The sequence below is a fragment of the Felis catus genome, chromosome B4 (assembly GCF_018350175.1).
Source record: "Felis catus isolate Fca126 chromosome B4, F.catus_Fca126_mat1.0, whole genome shotgun sequence".
NCBI lineage: Eukaryota > Metazoa > Chordata > Mammalia > Carnivora > Felidae > Felis > Felis catus.
The window spans coordinates 139,614,828-139,632,396 of NC_058374.1; the positions used below are offsets into that span (position 1 = coordinate 139,614,828).

General features: G+C 50.5%; 1 long non-coding RNA gene across 1 annotated transcript; it reads left to right on the top strand.

The window, feature by feature from the left end:
* Positions 1–312: 312 nt before the first annotated feature.
* On the top strand, positions 313–3,431 carry LOC109501861. The gene is made up of 4 exons (XR_006601295.1): positions 313–1,278; positions 1,887–1,978; positions 2,680–2,770; positions 3,032–3,431. It is a non-coding gene; the product is annotated as an uncharacterized LOC109501861 (long non-coding RNA).
* Positions 3,432–17,569: the final 14,138 nt, after the last annotated feature.

Sequence of the window (17,569 nt, forward strand, 5' to 3'; positions counted from 1 at the left end):
GAGGTGGTGCCACAGGGTGGAGGCAGGCCTAGGGTGGAGGCGGGGCCAGGGGTGGAGGCGAGTCCAGGGGGTGGAGGCGGGGCTCAGGGTAGAGGTAGGGGCATAGTGGGGAGGTCGGGCCAGAGAGTGGAGGTGGGGCTCAGGGTGGAGGCGGGGGCAGAGGGTGGAGGCGGGGCCACAGGGTGGAGGCGGGGCTCAGGGTAGAGGTGGTGCCACAGGGTGGAGGTGGGGCCAGAGGCTGGAGGCGGGGCTCAGGGTGGAGGCGGGGCCAGAGGGTGGAGGCAGGGCTCAGGGTGGAGGCAGTGCCACAAGGTGGAGGTGCGGAGAAGCTCCCTCTCCTACCTTTCTGGAGGGATGTGGGGGCCCGTGCCCTCTGTGGACCCCTTGTGATCTTGGATTTATTCACCTGTCTTCACCCAGACCTGCTGCTGTCAGCTGTGTGCTCCAGATTGGACGCCGAGGCTGCCCTGCTCCCGCACCGGGAGTTGGGCTAGAGGGCAGGACCAAGGGACCCGTGGGCAGGTGTCCCCTCTGAGATCAGGCAGATGCTTCTCTGCCCCCTCCCATGTTTCCTTGCGCCCCTCTTAGCAGAGACTTCATGGTCACCCTGTCTTCTTATGAAAGGGATGCTCTTTCTCCATCTCCAAACTTCAGGACTGTTCAAGGTATTCTGAGATATTCAGAACCTACCCACCCAGGAACACAGATCCGAAGCCTAGCCTTGCCCTGAACTGGGAAGCTGGGGTCACTTCTCCTAAGGGCTCCACATCCCCCAGGGGAGGGTAAGTGCAAGTGGTCACCTGCGTCTCACCCTTGAGAGACACGAGCAGTCAACCAGGCACCTGCCTCCCAGGGGTGGCCTGTGCCGCTTGGGACCCCAGGACTCCTGGGTGTCAGCACCTGCACAGGAACCACTTCTCCACACCTCAGCTGGACGGCTTCCTTCCCAGTAAAGTTTAGATGGTCTTGGAGATGGGTCATAGGGACTCAACTATTTTGAGATAACCATTGCGTGGCCCTTCTGATTGTTTTTCTTCCTCCGTGATGAGGTTTTGAAAGTAAGAAAGGAAGGTGCCCTGAGGAACGAGATAAAAGGATTAAAACGAAGGCAGACACGACAGCCAGGCAATGTTTCCGAGATGCCCCTGACGACCTGCAGGAAAATCCTTCCTTGTAATTGTCACTAAAGGGTTTATACAATTTCCTGCCCAGATTGGCGGTGTTGTGACCAGCAGTGCATAATTAAAGTGCGTTCCAAAGGGAAAGACAGTGACTCAGGTAGGCCTGGGAGAGAATCCCATTTGCGCAGTCTGGTGGCATCCTTATCTGTGGGCTGGGAGACCCAGCCGGGGCCTCGGGACCGGGAGTAATTAAAATACCTTTAATTGGAAGATTCCATAATGTCTCTGCACGGTGGCGCATAATTACTAGTCTGCTCCCCCAGCGTCCTATGGGGAGCCACAGAGAACGCTGGAGCTCTCCTCAGCTGGGAGAGGGTTTCCAAGATGGAGGGGACGGTGGCTATGTCTACACTCGCAGCCTAGGAGAGGTTCCCGAACCTCGAGGCCGGAGTGGAGAGGAGAGGTGGGCGGGAAGGCGGCAGTGGTAGGAAGCTCAGACTGGGCAGTGGGGCCTCAGGCCGTGTTTGGAGATCCCGTTGAGACCGCACTGCTGTTGTGAGAGATCCCCACGACCGAGTGGTTTATCACAGCTCCAGGGACCAACGTCCCCACTGGGCAGGCAGGGCTGCGCTCCTTCTGAGGCCTTGGCACGGGGACTTTGCTGTGTCTTCAAAGCCAGCAGCATGGCACCTGCCGGTGTATCTCAGAGCGTCTCACTTGTGCTTCTGCTGTGACACCTTCTCTGACCTGAAGATCCTCTTTTAGGGGATGCTGATGATTACCATGGACCCGCCAGACGAGCCGGGGTTGTCTCTGACTTCAGAACTTAACCACATCTTCAGAGTCCCTTTGGCCCGGTAAGGTCACACTCACAGGTTTTGGGCATTGAGACGTGGACATCCTTGGCGGGGGGAGGTCACGATTCTGCCCACCCCAAGCCCCAGGGAAGAGCCAGCAATGAAGAAGTCACAGAATCATGTTTAAAGGGAGACTCTGGGATGGAGGAGGAAGGAAACGTCACCTCCGGAGCCCAGCTGTGCTCCTTTTTAAAATTTGTGATAAAACGCGCGTAACGTAAAATTGACGATACTGATCATTTTGAACCGGCTTAATTTAGTGCCATTAAGTACATTCGTTCACAACGTTGTGCGGCCATCAGCAACATTAATTTCAGAATATTTTCACTTCTCCAAAAAGGAACGCATGCCCATTAAGCCCCCCTCCCTCCTCTCCCCTCCCCCAGCCCCTGATGGCCACCCCTCCACTCTCTGTGTCCACAGATTTGTCTGTTCTGGACGTTTCAAATACGGGGAATCACACGATACGTGGCCTTTTGTGTGTGGCCTTCTTTCACTCCGCATGGTGCTTTAATGTTCATCACGTTGTATGTGAGTCGGGCCTTCACTCCTTTTATGGCTAAGTGCTATGCCGTTGTGTGGTTAGGCCACGTGGTGTATATCTGTGCATCTGTCGATGGACACCTGGGCTGTTCCCACGTTTTGGCTTCTGTGAACATTCCAAACAAGTGTTTGTCTGAACATCTGTTTTCATTTCTCAGGTTTATCCCCAGGCTGGAATCACCGATCCTATGGTCACCCCACAGTTCACATATTAAGAAAACTTTGTTGTTCTGAGAACAGCCCTGCGAGGTGAGTGTGGCTGTCCCTGATGTTTGGGGGTGCCCCCACAAAGATGACACGTCCCCTGGAGAACAGCAGATGGGGCGCTTCTTCCCAAGGACCCAGGTGTTGAAGACGAACAGATCCGAGGTGGGAACAGCAGGACGTGGAAGGAGCCCAGGCTGACGGGGGCGGGAGGGAGGCCCAGGAGTGGGCGTCCCTGCTCTGTCCCCCCACCGCCGATCCCTGGGGACCTGAGGATTGTGGTGACAAGTCCGCCTTCCTTCCTAGGGACCATGGTGGTTCAGTGGCAACTGTGGGGAGCCCGGGCGGTACCCCAGGTGGCTTGGCTGGAGAACCACATTGGAGAGGATAGTGGGGTGGACCGCGCTGACCCCACATGGGAGTGACAAGGACCATGACGAGGACAAGCGGAGTTAGAATGATAACAATGAGGACATTGCCATTCCTGTCTTGTGTGACAACAGGGTCCCCGGACCACATCACATGGAATCAACACGAGGTGTCCTGTGTCCTGTGTCCTGGCAAACTGCTCGCCCCCACAGAGAAAGTGACTCATGGACCACTTGGGTCTTCGGCTTTTAAAATTATGATTCAATTTATCAAAATCCCACTTAAAAATAACTTAAAATTTTTTTTTAACGTTTATTTATTTTTGAGACAGAGAGAGACAGAGCATGAACAGGGGAGGGGCAGAGAGAGAGGGAGACACAGAATCGGAAGCAGGCTCCAGGCTCCGGGCCGTCAGCCCAGAGCCCGACGAGGGGCTCGAACTCACGGACCGTGAGATCATGACCTGAGCCAAAGTCGGACGCCCAACCGACTGAGCCACCCAGGCGCCCCTAAAAATAACTTTTTTATCCTTTCAGATTCAACTTTGATTAACGTTTGATCTTATTATAAACTTAGACGATTAAATTCCCTGAAGTATTTTATATGGAATGAATGTATCGAATATATTTGATTTTCTTTCTTTTTTCTTTTTTTTTTTTTTCCACTGTGTTTCAATTGTCTAGCTAGCAAACAAATCTCCCAAGCATTTAAATAACGCGTGTAAATCTATTAAGTTAAGCTAACAAATTCGGAGCATCTTTGATTCTCTGTCGCAATACACTTGAACTTGGTAAACATTCTCGCGCTCCTCCTAAGAGAATTATCTTTTTATTATTGGAGACTAATGGTAAACAGTGCCATCTAAAGTGCCGTATACGCTCGTGTTGCCGACACAAAGATAACATGCCCGCCCATGACTCCCCCTGGCCCTCCCCACTGTCCCCCTCCCCAAGTTACTGCTACTGTTACTTCGTTTCTCCCGAAGTTTATATGCACTGCCTTGCTTCTTGGAGTCTGGCATCATTCAGACACATGTTATGGCGGCAACACTCATCCACGTTGCTGGATGCGCCCGTGGCTCCTTCCCTTCCCCGCCAGAGTCTCCGTGGGAACCTAGCATGCATAGTCACCTGTCCTATTGCTGAGGGACACGTGATGGTTGCCAGCCACCAAGTCTTAATTGACTAAGACAACGCTGCCCCCATGATGCCGGTGTCTTGGCACCCGTGCGTGCACGCATTTCTGTGGGGTGCATGCCTCACTGGAGGATGGCGGGGTTGCGCCATGGGCACGCATCCATTTCTGGTGGCCAATGTCGAACACCTTCCTGAAGTTCTGTACCAATCTCTACTTTCAACAGCGCTGTCTGGGAATGTCTGTTGATCTACCTGGCTCAGGTGGTTTTTAAAATTTTACTTGATTACTTGGTGACTGATAAAATAGGCATCTCTTCATTTTTGTTGGCCATCTTGATGTACTATTTTGCGTAGTATCTGTTCAGGTCTTTTTCCCACTTTTTATTACCTGTAATAGTCTTTTTTGTTCTTTTTTGAGCATGAGCGGGGGAGGGGGCGGAGAGAGGGAGAGAGAGAATCCCAAGCAGGCTCCACGCTGTCAGCACAGGGCCCGATGCGGGGCTCGAACTCACGAACCGTGAGATCGTGACCTGAGCCGAAGTCGGATGCTCAACCGACTGAGCCCCCCAGGCGCCCCTTGGCTGTCTTACTGTATTAAGAAATTGGTTAGACTCCTTTTTATGTATTGGCCGCACAGGTTGCAACACACTGCAAATACCTCCTCCTTGTCTGCGGCTTTATCACTGTTCTCTTTTGAAGTTACTCTTTGATTAAAGAGGCTCTTAGTTTGGTCCTTGAAAGTCTCTAATTTTGGTGAAGCCCCTGTTTGTCTATCTTTACAAGGGTTAGTATTTTCTGTGTCCTGTTTCTCACCCTGCTTCTCATTCATACCAGCTTATCCTCAATCACAGGGAACTCTCAGGTCTGTCCCCAGCCGTTTCAGGTTGATGGCACAAAATCACATTTTTATACATTGCGCATCCAAAAGCAGGAATAGATTTCTAGCTCATCACCCTGTTGAATCAGGTAGCAAACCAGGAGTCTCCCTTTCCTGAGACCTTGATTTCTCAGCCCGACTGTCAGGTGCTGCTGACACCCTCCCTTCTCCCGCAGGATTCTGGGAGCTCGGAGGCGGGGCCCCGCTCCGTGTAGCCGCCAACACCGTCATTTCCCCACTTTTGAGTGCATTGAGGGTTCCTGGTGGGCTGTCTTCCCTTGGGCACTTGGGGCGGCTCAGTCCGCGGCCGTCGGCCCCTCCCGTCCTCCCTTCTGCTGATCTCCGTCATCACGGGCGATGCCCCACTTTGTCTACGGTAACCGTGTCAGCTCTCTGTGGAGCAGCCTTCGCGTGCTGGAACTTTCCCAGCATTTGTAGTCAACTTCCTCGTGTCTGCGTCTTTTTTTTTTTTTTTAATTTTTTTTTTCAACGTTTTTTATTTCATTTTTGGGACAGAGAGAGACAGAGCATGAACGGGGGAGGGGCAGAGAGAGAGGGAGACACAGAATCGGAAACAGGCTCCAGGCTCTGAGCCATCAGCCCAGAGCCTGACGCGGGGCTCGAACTCACGGACCGCGAGATCGTGACCTGGCTGAAGTCGGAGGCTTAACCGACTGCGCCACCCAGGCGCCCCTAGTGTCTGCGTCTTTAACACGCACCTTTGCTAAGAGGCAGACATGTGAGTGTCCTTCTACCACCGAGCGTGACAATCTTGCCCTTTATTTGGAGGACACGGCCCCGTTACGTTCAGCACAGCGGCTGACGTAGGATGTCATCAACGCTACCGCTTCCTTACTCCTTTGCCCGGTTCTTGTTTCCCAGTGTCAGGCTGACGTCCTTTCCGAAACGTGGTCACAGCGCGTTTCATCACGCCTTCCTTCTTGTGCTTCATTGGTTGCGCTGTGGCCACTATGTCAGAGAAGCCATCTCAGGTTAGTACCTTCAGGACAGCGTGAGGACCTGACGTGGCTGGGTCTGGCCGACGACAGTGTGGATGACACCGGCTGGCAGTGTGTGTGTGCAGGTGTGTGGATGGCTGTGGGCCACAGCGTGGACGTCGGTGCGTGTGGGTGCGTGGAGGGTCCAGGGCAGGCTGGCCGTCTCCGCACGGCTTCTCCTCTCCTGTCTGCAGCTGGCAGACGGGGCTTTGCTCACCGGCTCTGCCGCCCGGCCCAGGCCCCCTGGCGCGGAGCTCTTCCCGGAGGGTGTCGTTCACTGCTCGCGCTCCCCCCAGGAGACAGGCTTCGTTATCTTGTTGGAGCAAGGGGGGCACCACTCCGACGAAACGCTGAAGCCGACAGCCGAGTGTACTTCCTGCCGAGTGAGGGTCGCCCTGAACAGAGTGCTCACGGCACGGGGAGATTGGCGCGCTCTGGAAGAGGGCGGATTTGGGGACTGGGTGACCGTGGCCGTGGATGCCTGGTTAGCGGAACGAGGCCGCCACTGGTGGCCGTCACTCAGATGTGTGCCCGCTGAGGGAAACTGTCCTCGGTTTGGGGACTGGCTTCAACCTTTGGACATTTGGACATTACCTGCTGCAGCGACGAAAGAGCCAGCCGCCTTGTCTTCCTTGAATTTGGAGCGTGGGACTCTCATTCCCGTTTTCGTCACACGCTCGAGGACGCCAAGGCTCAGACAGGTGAGGACTTTCCTAAGGTTGCGTGCCGCCCGGGAGCGTGTAAGTCTTGGGCTCAGGTCTACCCGAAGGACGTGCCTCTACTTACACACCGTTATCAGTTGTGTTTTTGGTTCTCACGCCCCGCTCCTCGGTCCCGTCTCCATCAGCCCCTGTGGCTCCTCTGTCGTCTGATTCTGTTTGCCTTTCATCCCAGATCCTGAGTCCGATCCCCCAACCCCTCCCGCTCGATAGAGTCACTCTTTTCTAACGTACTTTACCTGTCCTCAAATATTTGCGCAGCTGGGAACAACTAATGTTCGGGAGTTACGTGTTTATCTCAAACTCGCATCATTCCGTATCTTTTTTTCTCTCAACACTATGCCTTAAAGATGCGCCCACATTTCTGCACGGACCTCTCACCTTTGATTCATAGCAGCCAGTATCTCCTGCCCATTCCCTTCCCCTGGCCACAGACACCCGGGGTGTCCCCCCGCGTCCCCCCGCGCCTGCCCCCAAGTGCTGCAACTTCATCGTGCGTGAGCCTCTGTGGTTTCCCTGGGTTTTCGCTCTGCCGTCGTTGGGGTGAAACGAGGGGACGGCTGTCACTGTCCAGCCAGCGGTGCTCGGGGCTCACCGACACCTCCATACCCTTTGGAAGCTTTGCCAATCGGAGGGATGGGTGCAGGGTGTCACATCATCATTGTGTTACCCGCGTCCCTACCAGCCCTAATGGCGTCACCATCTCTTTGCCATGCAGTATCACTGAGCACCCCCTTCTACGAAGTGCCTGTCAGCACACCACACTCGGTTTTAAAATGTTGTCTTCATCTTGCTGGTTTTCAACAATCCTATTCTATTTTTAACTTTTTGTTTTAATATTTATTTATTTTTTTTTAATTTTTTTTTCAACGTTTTTTATTTATTTTTGGGACAGAGAGAGACAGAGCATGAACGGGGGAGGGGCAGAGAGAGGGAGACACAGAGTCGGAAACAGGCTCCAGGCTCCAAGCCATCAGCCCAGAGCCTGACGCGGGGCTCGAACTCATGGACCGCGAGATCGTGACCTGGCTGAAGCCGGACGCTTAACCGACTGCGCCACCCAGGCGCCCCAATATTTATTTATTTTTGAGTGAAAGAGAGACAGAGAGGCGAGCTGGGGAGGAGCAGAGAGAGGGAGACACAGAATCTGAAGCAGGCTCCAGGCTCCGAGCTGTCAGCACAGAGCCCAACACGGGACTCAAACCCACAAGCCATGAATGAGTTCATGACCTGAGCTGAAGTCGGATGTTTACCCAACTGAGCCCCATCCAGGTGCCCCTCAATCCTATTCTAGATGTCAATTTCTTGTTGTTGTTGTTTTTTTAAACTTTTTTTTTAGGTTTATTTGTTTATTTTGAGACAGAGAGAGAGAGAGAGAGAGAGAGCAGGGGAAGGGCAGAGAGAGAGGGAGAGAGAATCCCAAAGAGGCTCTGCTCTGCCAGTGTGGAGCCTGATGTGGGGCCTGAACTCACAAACCGTGAGATCATGACCTGAGCTGAAACCAAGAGCAGGACAGTTAACCGGTGGAGCCCCCCCAGGAGCCCCTATTGTGTTTTTTTAAGAGGTAAACTTTTCCCTCAATCTGTCACCTATCTGTCCTTTCTTTTTTTTTTTTAATTTTTTTAAATGTTTATTTACTTTTGAGACAGAGAGAGACAGAGCATGAATGGGGGAGGGGCAGAGACAGGGAGACAGAGAATCCAAAACAGGCTCCAGGCTCCGAGCTGTCAGCACAGAGCCCGACGCGGGGCTCGAACTTACGAACCGAGAGATCATGACCCGAAGTCATGACCCTGATCATGATCCTGAAGTCGGACGCTCGACCGACTGAGCCACCCAGGCACCTCTCCTATCTGTTCTTTCTAATGGTGTCATTCTACCCTGAACCCAAGCCTTTAAGATTGTTATGCTGAAATCCATTTATTTTTGCCCTAGACTTCATACTTTTTGAGTATTTGTAAGAACCACACAGTCAATTCAAGATAAAGTTTTCTCCCACAATTTATTCTGTTAGCCTTAGCATTACACTTTTTTTGCATTTAGTTTTTTAACCAACCTAGACATCATCGTCCTCAGCATGTGAGGAAGAGTGACAATTTTGTTTTACCCCCAAGGGGGGGCCACTCACATTCAGAATCACCTGTCACGAAACTGAGCCCTTTCTCACTGACGAGTGATGTCACCTGTCTTACACACATGGGTCTGTTGTTCAACTTTCAGACTTCTTCCGTGTATGTACTTAATATTTCTATACCAATGCCACATTAAAAAAAAAAAAACTATCATCTTGTCAAATTGTTTCACATCTTGCTAATCAGGTCCCTTTTCCTTCTCTCTCTTCCCAAAATTGATTTATTTTCTGCACGGACCTTTTTTGTTTCTGTATAAGTGTTAGAAGAAGATCGTTGACATTTACAAAAACCACAAGATTTTATCGGAAGCTCATTAAAAAATGGCTTTTGTGGAGAATTATAGTTGCCATTTCTCTAAATGTTGATCTATCCCATCATTGGAATTGGAATATTTTCCCTTTTTCTAATCTTCCTTTGTATCCTTTCAATAACTTTAAAACTTTCTTTATAAGGGTTTCATAAATTCTTTCTTAGATTGACTCTTGGAAACACGGTAGTTTTTCTAGCCCTTGTGTTATATCGTTTGTTTTCCGGTTTGTTTCTGTTAGAGATTACCAGCCTGAAGACACACAGTGCACCTGTCAATTTCGTGGGACTGTCGTTGATTCCAATATTTTGACTACTGTTTCTGATGAGTTTTCTATCCAGGTGGCCATATTGATGAAGTTTTGGGGTGACGGGGGGGGGTGTCTGGAGCCGATGGCCAAGGAAAAATTCTTGAAGCTGTCTTTGGTGCAAAAAGGTGATTTTATTAAAGCACAGGGACAGGACCTGTGAGCAGAAAGAGGTGCACTGGGGTCGTGATGGGTAACTGATTATCCACCTTCAAGTTGGGAGGCGGTCAGGAATAGAGTAAGTCTCTCTAATAAACTTTGGAAGCAAGGTTTCCAGGACCTTGAGGGACTAGTTGTTGCTAGGGAAACACTGTTTATTACCGTTTAATTAAACCTCAGTCATGAGACACTTCAGATGTGTATCAGGGGGGACATAAGTATGATTGCCAGCACATATCTCGGAGGTTGAGATAAAGGAAGTTGACTTACAGGGTCCTCGAGGTTGGGATAATGATAAGCCAAGATTCCCTTTCGCCCCCAGCCAAGTGTCATCATCGGGGCAGCTGAGCTCCTAGAGGGAGGGCACTCTGCCGGTTTCAAGGACTTGTCAGTGGGCTGCAGGCAGTAAGACAATTTTAATGTCTTGTTTGCCTTAGCTTCCCACATCTCCGTGGCAAGCACTTAACCCCTGTCCTTGGTTGTTGGGTGGCCAGGAGTGTCCGAGGAATATCACACAGATGCCACCTGAGGGCGGGGGGGTCCCAGCCTGTGTTTTGCCCTCAGTCCACCCCACGTTCCCTCATCAATATCACCTGCAAATAACAGCTTTCACTTTTCTTGATAGATCCTTCCAGCCCTTGGAGATCTTTCTCTCAACCGTTCCCTCCGCCCAGGGATTGCCAGGAACAGGTGTGTTTCTCTCGCTCCTGTCTTCCAGGAAGCACGTTTCAAACTAGTCCACCGAATACGGTGTGTGCTGTAGAGAAAGTCTCTCTTTGTTTCCAGCTTTCTGAGATTTCATTGAAAAATATGTTGGGTATTTCCAAGCACATTTTTTTTTCGCTTCTACTGACCTAGTCCATATGATGTGGGAACAAAGGCAGAGGGAAATGGCAGATAGAACTCAATTTCCTTCTAGGCTGCAGCCCCTTGGCAGATACTGGGGCAGCAGAGTAACACGTTTCTGCGGGATTCCCTGCTGTCTCAGCCCTGATGCTTTGCTGGAGGGAAAAACCATCCTGTCTTGACAAGAGCTAGGCCTCCGGTGCCCTGGGAATCTTTAGCAGGTGAAAACGTCCCTGGAAACTTCCCCCGGACTTTACCTCCCCCGACCCCACAGTATATAACCAGCCTCTCCTCATGGTCCCCGGACAGCTCTTCCTGCCCATGGGTCCTGTCCCCGGGCTTTAATAAAATTGCCTTTTTGCACCAAAGACGTCTTCAAGAATTCCTTCTTGGCCCTCAACTCTGAACCCCACGAACCCCCTTCACCCCCAAAAACCTCATCAAATATATATATATATATATATATATATATATATATATATATATTTATTTAGCTTGGAACCTTGAGGTGGTAAGTTACATTCATGGATTTTCTGATGCTAAAACTTGTTTTCATACCTTTGATAAACTTCATTTAAAAAAACTTTTTTTAATGTTTATTTATTTTTGACACAGAGAGAGACAGAGCATGAGCGGGGGAAGGGCAGAAAGAGAGGGAGACACAGAATCGGAAGCAGGCTCCAGGCTCCCAGCTGTCAGCACAGAGCCCGACCTGGGGCTCGAACTCATCAACTGCGAGATCATGACTTGAGCTGAAGTCGGACGCTCAACTGACTGAGCCACCCAGGCGCCCCTAAACTTCATTTATAATATTATTTTTAACACAATGTTCAAGTCAATTAGCAAATATGTAAATGAGACTATTCATAAGTGAAATGAGCCTATACTTTGGTTTTTGAAGTGTTTGTTTTTTTTTGCCAGCTTTGAAAACGCACTAGACATTTAACATTAAAAGAACTGCTCTCTCTCTCTCTCTCTGTCTCTCGCTCTCTCTCTCTCTCGTTATCTGGAACAGCTTGCAGCGTGTGTAGACAGGAATTCTCTCTTCCTTGAACCTTTGCTGTCACTTTCCTGTGGGTTTGTTAGTCCTGATTCTGTTTCTGTTTTGTTTTGTTTCCTTCCCCCTTGGCGAGGTTTAATTACCCTTGCAAATTTTATATTTAAAAATTTCCACTTCTCGGGGCGCCTGGGTGGCTCAGTGGGTGTAGTGTCCAACTTTGGCTCGGGTCATGGTCCCGCCGTTCATGGGTTCAAGCCTCTTGTCGGGCTCTGTGCTGACAGCTCGGAGCCTGGAGCCTGGTTCGGATTCTGTGTCTCCCTCTCCCTCCGTCCCTCCCCTGCTCTCACTCTGTCTCTCTCTCTCAAAAATAAGTAAACATTAAAAGGATTTTTTTTTAATTTTCCACTTCCTGCTCCAATTGGGAATATTCTGCTTTTCCAGAAATGTATCCATTTTGCCTCTATTTTGAAACGTGTGCCTTTATTCTAACAAATAGAATTTGTTCTTTGGGTTCTTTTTTTTTTAAATTTTTTTTTTCAACGTTTATTTATTTTTGGGACAGAGAGAGACAGAGCATGAACGGGGGAGGGGCAGAGAGAGAGGGAGACACAGAATCGGAAACAGGCTCCAGGCTCTGAGCCGTCAGCCCAGAGCCTGATGCGGGGCTCGAACTCACGGACCGCGAGATCATGACCTGGTTGAAGTCGGACGCCTAACCGACTGCGCCACCCGGGCACCCCATGTTCTTTGGGTTCTGTGATTTGTAACATTGCATCTTCCCTTCATTTTACTGATCAGACTTGCCTGCGGTTTGTCTATCTTCCTAATCATTTAAAAAGACGGCTTTTGGTTTCGTTAACTTTATTCCACTGATTTCTGTACTCATCTGTGTATTTCCTTTCTTCTTATTTTTTTGAGTTACCTCTCTCTCTCCTTTTGTTTTCTTCTTGCGTTCAATGCGTAGCTCACTTCATTCTTTCTAACTTTTCTGGAATCTATTTAAACATATCAGCTGTCACTGCTGTGTGGCCCCTTGCTTTGTGTTTCTCTTACACTTAGTCTCTATCCTAAATCTTTGTAGCAGAATGATGCTTTTGTTTTGGGACATATGGCATTTTATTTATTTTTAATCATCTTTTGTAACAGATTTCTAATCTGGTTGCATTATGCCCAGAGAATACATTATGCCTGGAGGTATTGTCTTTGCTGCATTGTGGCTTCAGACCTGGTTCCGCCTCTGGGGCCGTGAAAGCCCCTTCACACACATGCACACGCACACACACACACACGCATGCACACACACACAGGACATACACACACAGGACACACACACAGCTACACACAGAAACGTACAGAAGACACACACACGCACAGACACACTCACATTTTTGCTTTTTATTAGTCTTGTCATTCAAATTCTATATCTAGTCCTGCTTTTCTGTTTTTTACTTTTCACCTTTTTCTTTTTTTGTCCCTCTGATCTACCACTTTCTAAGAGGGCTTTGGTAAGATCTTGGACCATAAATTTTGTTGTCTCTATTTTCCCTCGTAATTCTGTCAGTTGTTACTTTATAGATTGTGATGTGATATTTTAAAGGGTGTATATATTCACAACCACTGTATCTTCTTGATCTATTATTCTGTTTTGTCAGAATCTCACATCGCTCTTTGTCATTATGATGCTTTTCACCTTAAAATCTATTTAGTCTAATAATGGAAAGTGTTACCTTGTGTTTTTACAAAATTTCTCATTGCAGCAACCTTCGTAGACTACCGGCGCCAACAACCTTTTCATGAATCCATTCATCAGCTCAAGTAGGTCATTCTATCCATTTCTAATTCTCATTATCAATCGATAAATCTGGGAGTCAGCTGTGATGGCGAATGACAACTGGACTTTCCGTGGGACATACACACGTCAACTTATAACGTTGTACAACTGAAACCTACATAATGTCATTTTCCAATTTTACTGCAACTAAAACAAAAAAAAAAATCAGCATCCTGGATTCGCTCTTGGAAGGGACCGTGTTTCCTTCAGGAAAAGAGCCCCTGTCTTTCTCGCCAGGGACCAGGTGACAGGACCCTTTGGTGGCCTTCCTGCCTTCTCTCCTCCCCTGTTCTTTCTCTCCCACTTCTTACTTGACTTTGCCTTTCCCCCGGAACTACACAACAGATCCACAGTCAAGGGCACAGAGCAGATGCACAGGGTGATGAGTAGGTAGGGAGGGGCTTCCCTAACTCCCGCCTACAGCCCCTCCCCCCACCCCGGGGCTCTGCGCACTGTTAAGGCCCCACCGTGGCGCTGACTCTGATATCGCCAGACTTTATGAAAGCATCCATCACTATGTGCGCAGGTTTATCTATTTATTATTATTTTTTAATTTAAGTCTATTTATTTATTTACAGAGAGACAGAGACACCGTGAGCAGGGGAGGGGCAGAGAGAGAGGGAGACAGAATCCCAAGCAAGCTCAGCACTGTCAGCACAGAGCCCGTCGCCGAGCCGGACGTGGGGCTTGAACTCACCGTATGGTGAGACCACGGCCTCAGCCGAAACCGAGAGTCGGACGCTTACCCAACTGAGCCACGCAGGCACCCACGTCTGCAGTTTTAAACCTACTTCTCAATCTAGGGGGCATGTGCTGGCAAGGTTTTATCTTGCATTTTCCCGATTACTAATGAGAGCATTTTTGTGGTGGGTGTGAGCCATTTTGGTGCTCTCTGCTGAGGTTTCTGGTCCTGTCTTTTGCCCCCTTCCTTTTGGGGTGTCTTTTACACTGATGGGTATGGGGTTTTATTTTTAAAATAATACACATTGCATATACATTCTTATTATTTTTATTATTTTTTATTTTTTTGTTTACAGGTGCTGCAAAATCTGTTCCTCTCCTGAGTCTTGTTTCCCCCCTTACAGTGGTGACAGGAGCTCCTAATTCCAGTGTGGCCAAATTCATCAGTGTCTCTACATACCTGGGAAAATCGTGTCTTGTCCTAGCACTAAATCTTAGATTAGCTTGACATGACACGTGGGACATAATTTTCCCTTTCATATTTAAAAATTATTACACTACTGCCCGGCTTGAGGTATTGACAGGTGTGGTACCAACTTAACTCATTCATATTGGCAGGAATAATTTAAAATATTTTTTTTTTCTGGGGCGCCTGGGTGGTTCAGTCCGTTAAGCATCTGACTTCCACTCAGGTCATGATCTCGCAGTTTGTTAAGTTCAAGCCCCGCATCGGGCTTTATGCTGACAGCTCGGAACCTGGAACCTGCTTTGGATTCTGTGTCTCCCTCTCCCTTTGCCCCTCCCCTGCTCATGCTCTGTCTGTCTGTCTCTCTCTCTCTCAAAAATAAATCAACATAAAAAATTAAAAATAAGGGCGCCTGGGTGGTTCGGTCTGTTAAGTGTCTGACTTCGGCTCAGGTCGTGACCTCGCAGTTTGTGGGTTCGAGCCCCACGTCGGGCTCTGTACGACAGCTCAGAGCCTGGAGCTGCTTCGGATTCTGTGTCCCCACCCTCTGCCCCTCCCCTGCTCACGCTCTCTCTCTCTCTCTCTCAAAAAAGTAAACGTTAAAAAAATTGAAAAAGTCGTATTTTTATTTCTGAGAGCCATTAGATTTTTTTGCTTTATCTTCTGTGTTTTAAAATCGACTTTAATTTTGTCTGTTTTTGGTTTCATCCCTATTTGGAAGTTTTGTTCACTTTGGGTTCTTGGAATTCACTGTCTACATGTTTTTCTGTTTCTTGCTAACTTTTGCTTGTGAATCTTAAAGACTTTTCCCCGCCCCACGCATCCTCCGGTCTCTCTGGTGTCCTACCGTGCCTTCGCCCTCTGCCTCCCACGTCTGTCCTGCGTTTGCTCCTGGGCCGACTGCCCCGGGTCCAATTTGCTCCCTCTGTGCCCTTGGTAGTCCCTCCTCCCTGCGGTTTTTCCCCGAAGACTGGGGAGGGGGCAGAGGGCATCCCGTCCGCACTTTCTGAGTCTCAGAAATGACGTCACTGGGGTTTGCACCACCGGGAAAAGCCTGGCTGCTCCAGTTCAACAAACAGTTTTGGCCTCTGCACTCCAGGCCGGGCACGGGGGTAGACGAGGGACAGGACACTGGCCCTGCCTTTGTGGGAGGCCACTGGTTTGCAAATACCTGTCATTCATTACTCCTCTGAGGCACTGAAATAGCCAGTGGGCAAGACCCCAGCTTCTAGTTCAGCATCATCCAGGCTCAGGCACGCACACACGCACACACACAGACACACACACACACACACACAGACATGCACACACATCACACATGCATGCACACACTCAGGTGCTCACACGTGCACACCCGAACCCGTGTTTAGCCTCACTCTTGCGTGAACCAGTGCAAGGCTCCCCGTGTCCGGATGCTGCAGTCCCTAACCTGGCAAATAAAGTCCTTCCCCCTTTGCCCTCTGACGACCTGTTGAAGCCCAGCCTCCTGCCGCCCTCTCTCCCTGCGCTCCAAGAACACCAAGCCACACACAAGTCCCCGAACCCCACGTTCTTCCAGACGCCTGTGTCTCCTCCGAGTTCCCTGCAAACTCTTACTGGGGTCCCAAACCACGCCCACACACAGCCTGCTCGGCAGTGTCCTTGGACACACAGCGGCGAAGTCTGTTGACTCCCCACCCTGCACCCCTGCGGAAAGCTGCCGTTAGGTCCTAGATCCTAACTGATGTCTACTCCGGCTTGGTGGGCGGAGGCTTCTCCTGAGAAGCAGGCCCTCTGGTGCTGCGCCTGGTTCCCGAGGCGGCCTGCGCAGCGTCCTGTGGTCTGGCCAGGGGTGGGGGTCTGGGGGGAGCACCTGGCTCTCTGATCCCACACCTGGGTCAGTGTTCCTCCGTCGGGGGACGGACGGTGGGTCGGGCTGTCTGGGACACCACCGCCAGATCACTGATTCTCAGGATTCAAAAGCACAAACAACACACATGCACACAAACTTCCCCCAACCCAACGTGAGACACAAAATGGAACTCCTTTCCTGACTTCCTGCCCGGTGGGGGTGAAGCCCACCATCCACTGGAGGCCTCCTTACAGCCCCCTCCACCCCAGGGACAGAAATCCCAGCGCCCCGGCCCTGGGTCCCGGCCGGGCTGTGCAGGACCAGTGGCAGGGGACAGGATATGCAGTGGAGGACGGGTCCTTGGCTCCACATAGGCTCTTCCCTGTGTGCCCACCACCTCCGTGCAGACCGCAGAGCAGCCCCAGATTCAGTGTCTCTCCTCCCGGTGCATCCTCCACACAAGGACTAGGACCATCTAAAGGCAGGTGGGATGGGGTCCACCATGCTGACGGCCCTGCCCAGCCCGGCTCCTGCCCACCTCATCCCCCCTCTGCCCCCGGCTCACTCTCTCCCTGCCCAGCTCCTGCCTACCTCATCCTACCCAGCCCCCCCTCCGCCCCCAGCTCATGCTCTCCCTGGAGCCCCACCTCCCACCAGATGCCACCATTTGTGCCTTTCCCATCGTCTGCGGTGCAGAAACAGTCTTTTTCCGTTCATGAAAATTGAAAAATTACGGCAAAGAGAAATTACTTAAAAAAATGGAATCAAAAGGCATACAGAACAGACTCCACGCTTTTGTTATTAATTTCGACAGACATGAAATTACTCTGTCAGTTTGCTACAAACATTTCTAGATGCTCGCTCCCAATCCTTGTTTTGTTCTCCCCGTGGGCTGCGGCTGCCAGTCTGGGACCCGGCCGGTCTGGGGCCACCCCCAGGGAAGCACCGCTGGACAGTCGGTTGAACACCCCGCGCTGTCTCTCCAGCCCGGGTTTAAGTTTATTTATTTTGAGAGAGAGACAGAGAGAGAGAGAGAGAGAATGAGTGGGGGAGGGACAGAGAGAGGGGGAGACACAGAGTCCAAAGCAGGATCCAGGCTCCGAGCTGTCAGCACAGAGCCCGACGTGGGGCTCGAACTCACGGACCGCGAGATCATGACCTGAGCCGCAGTCGGACGCTCAACCG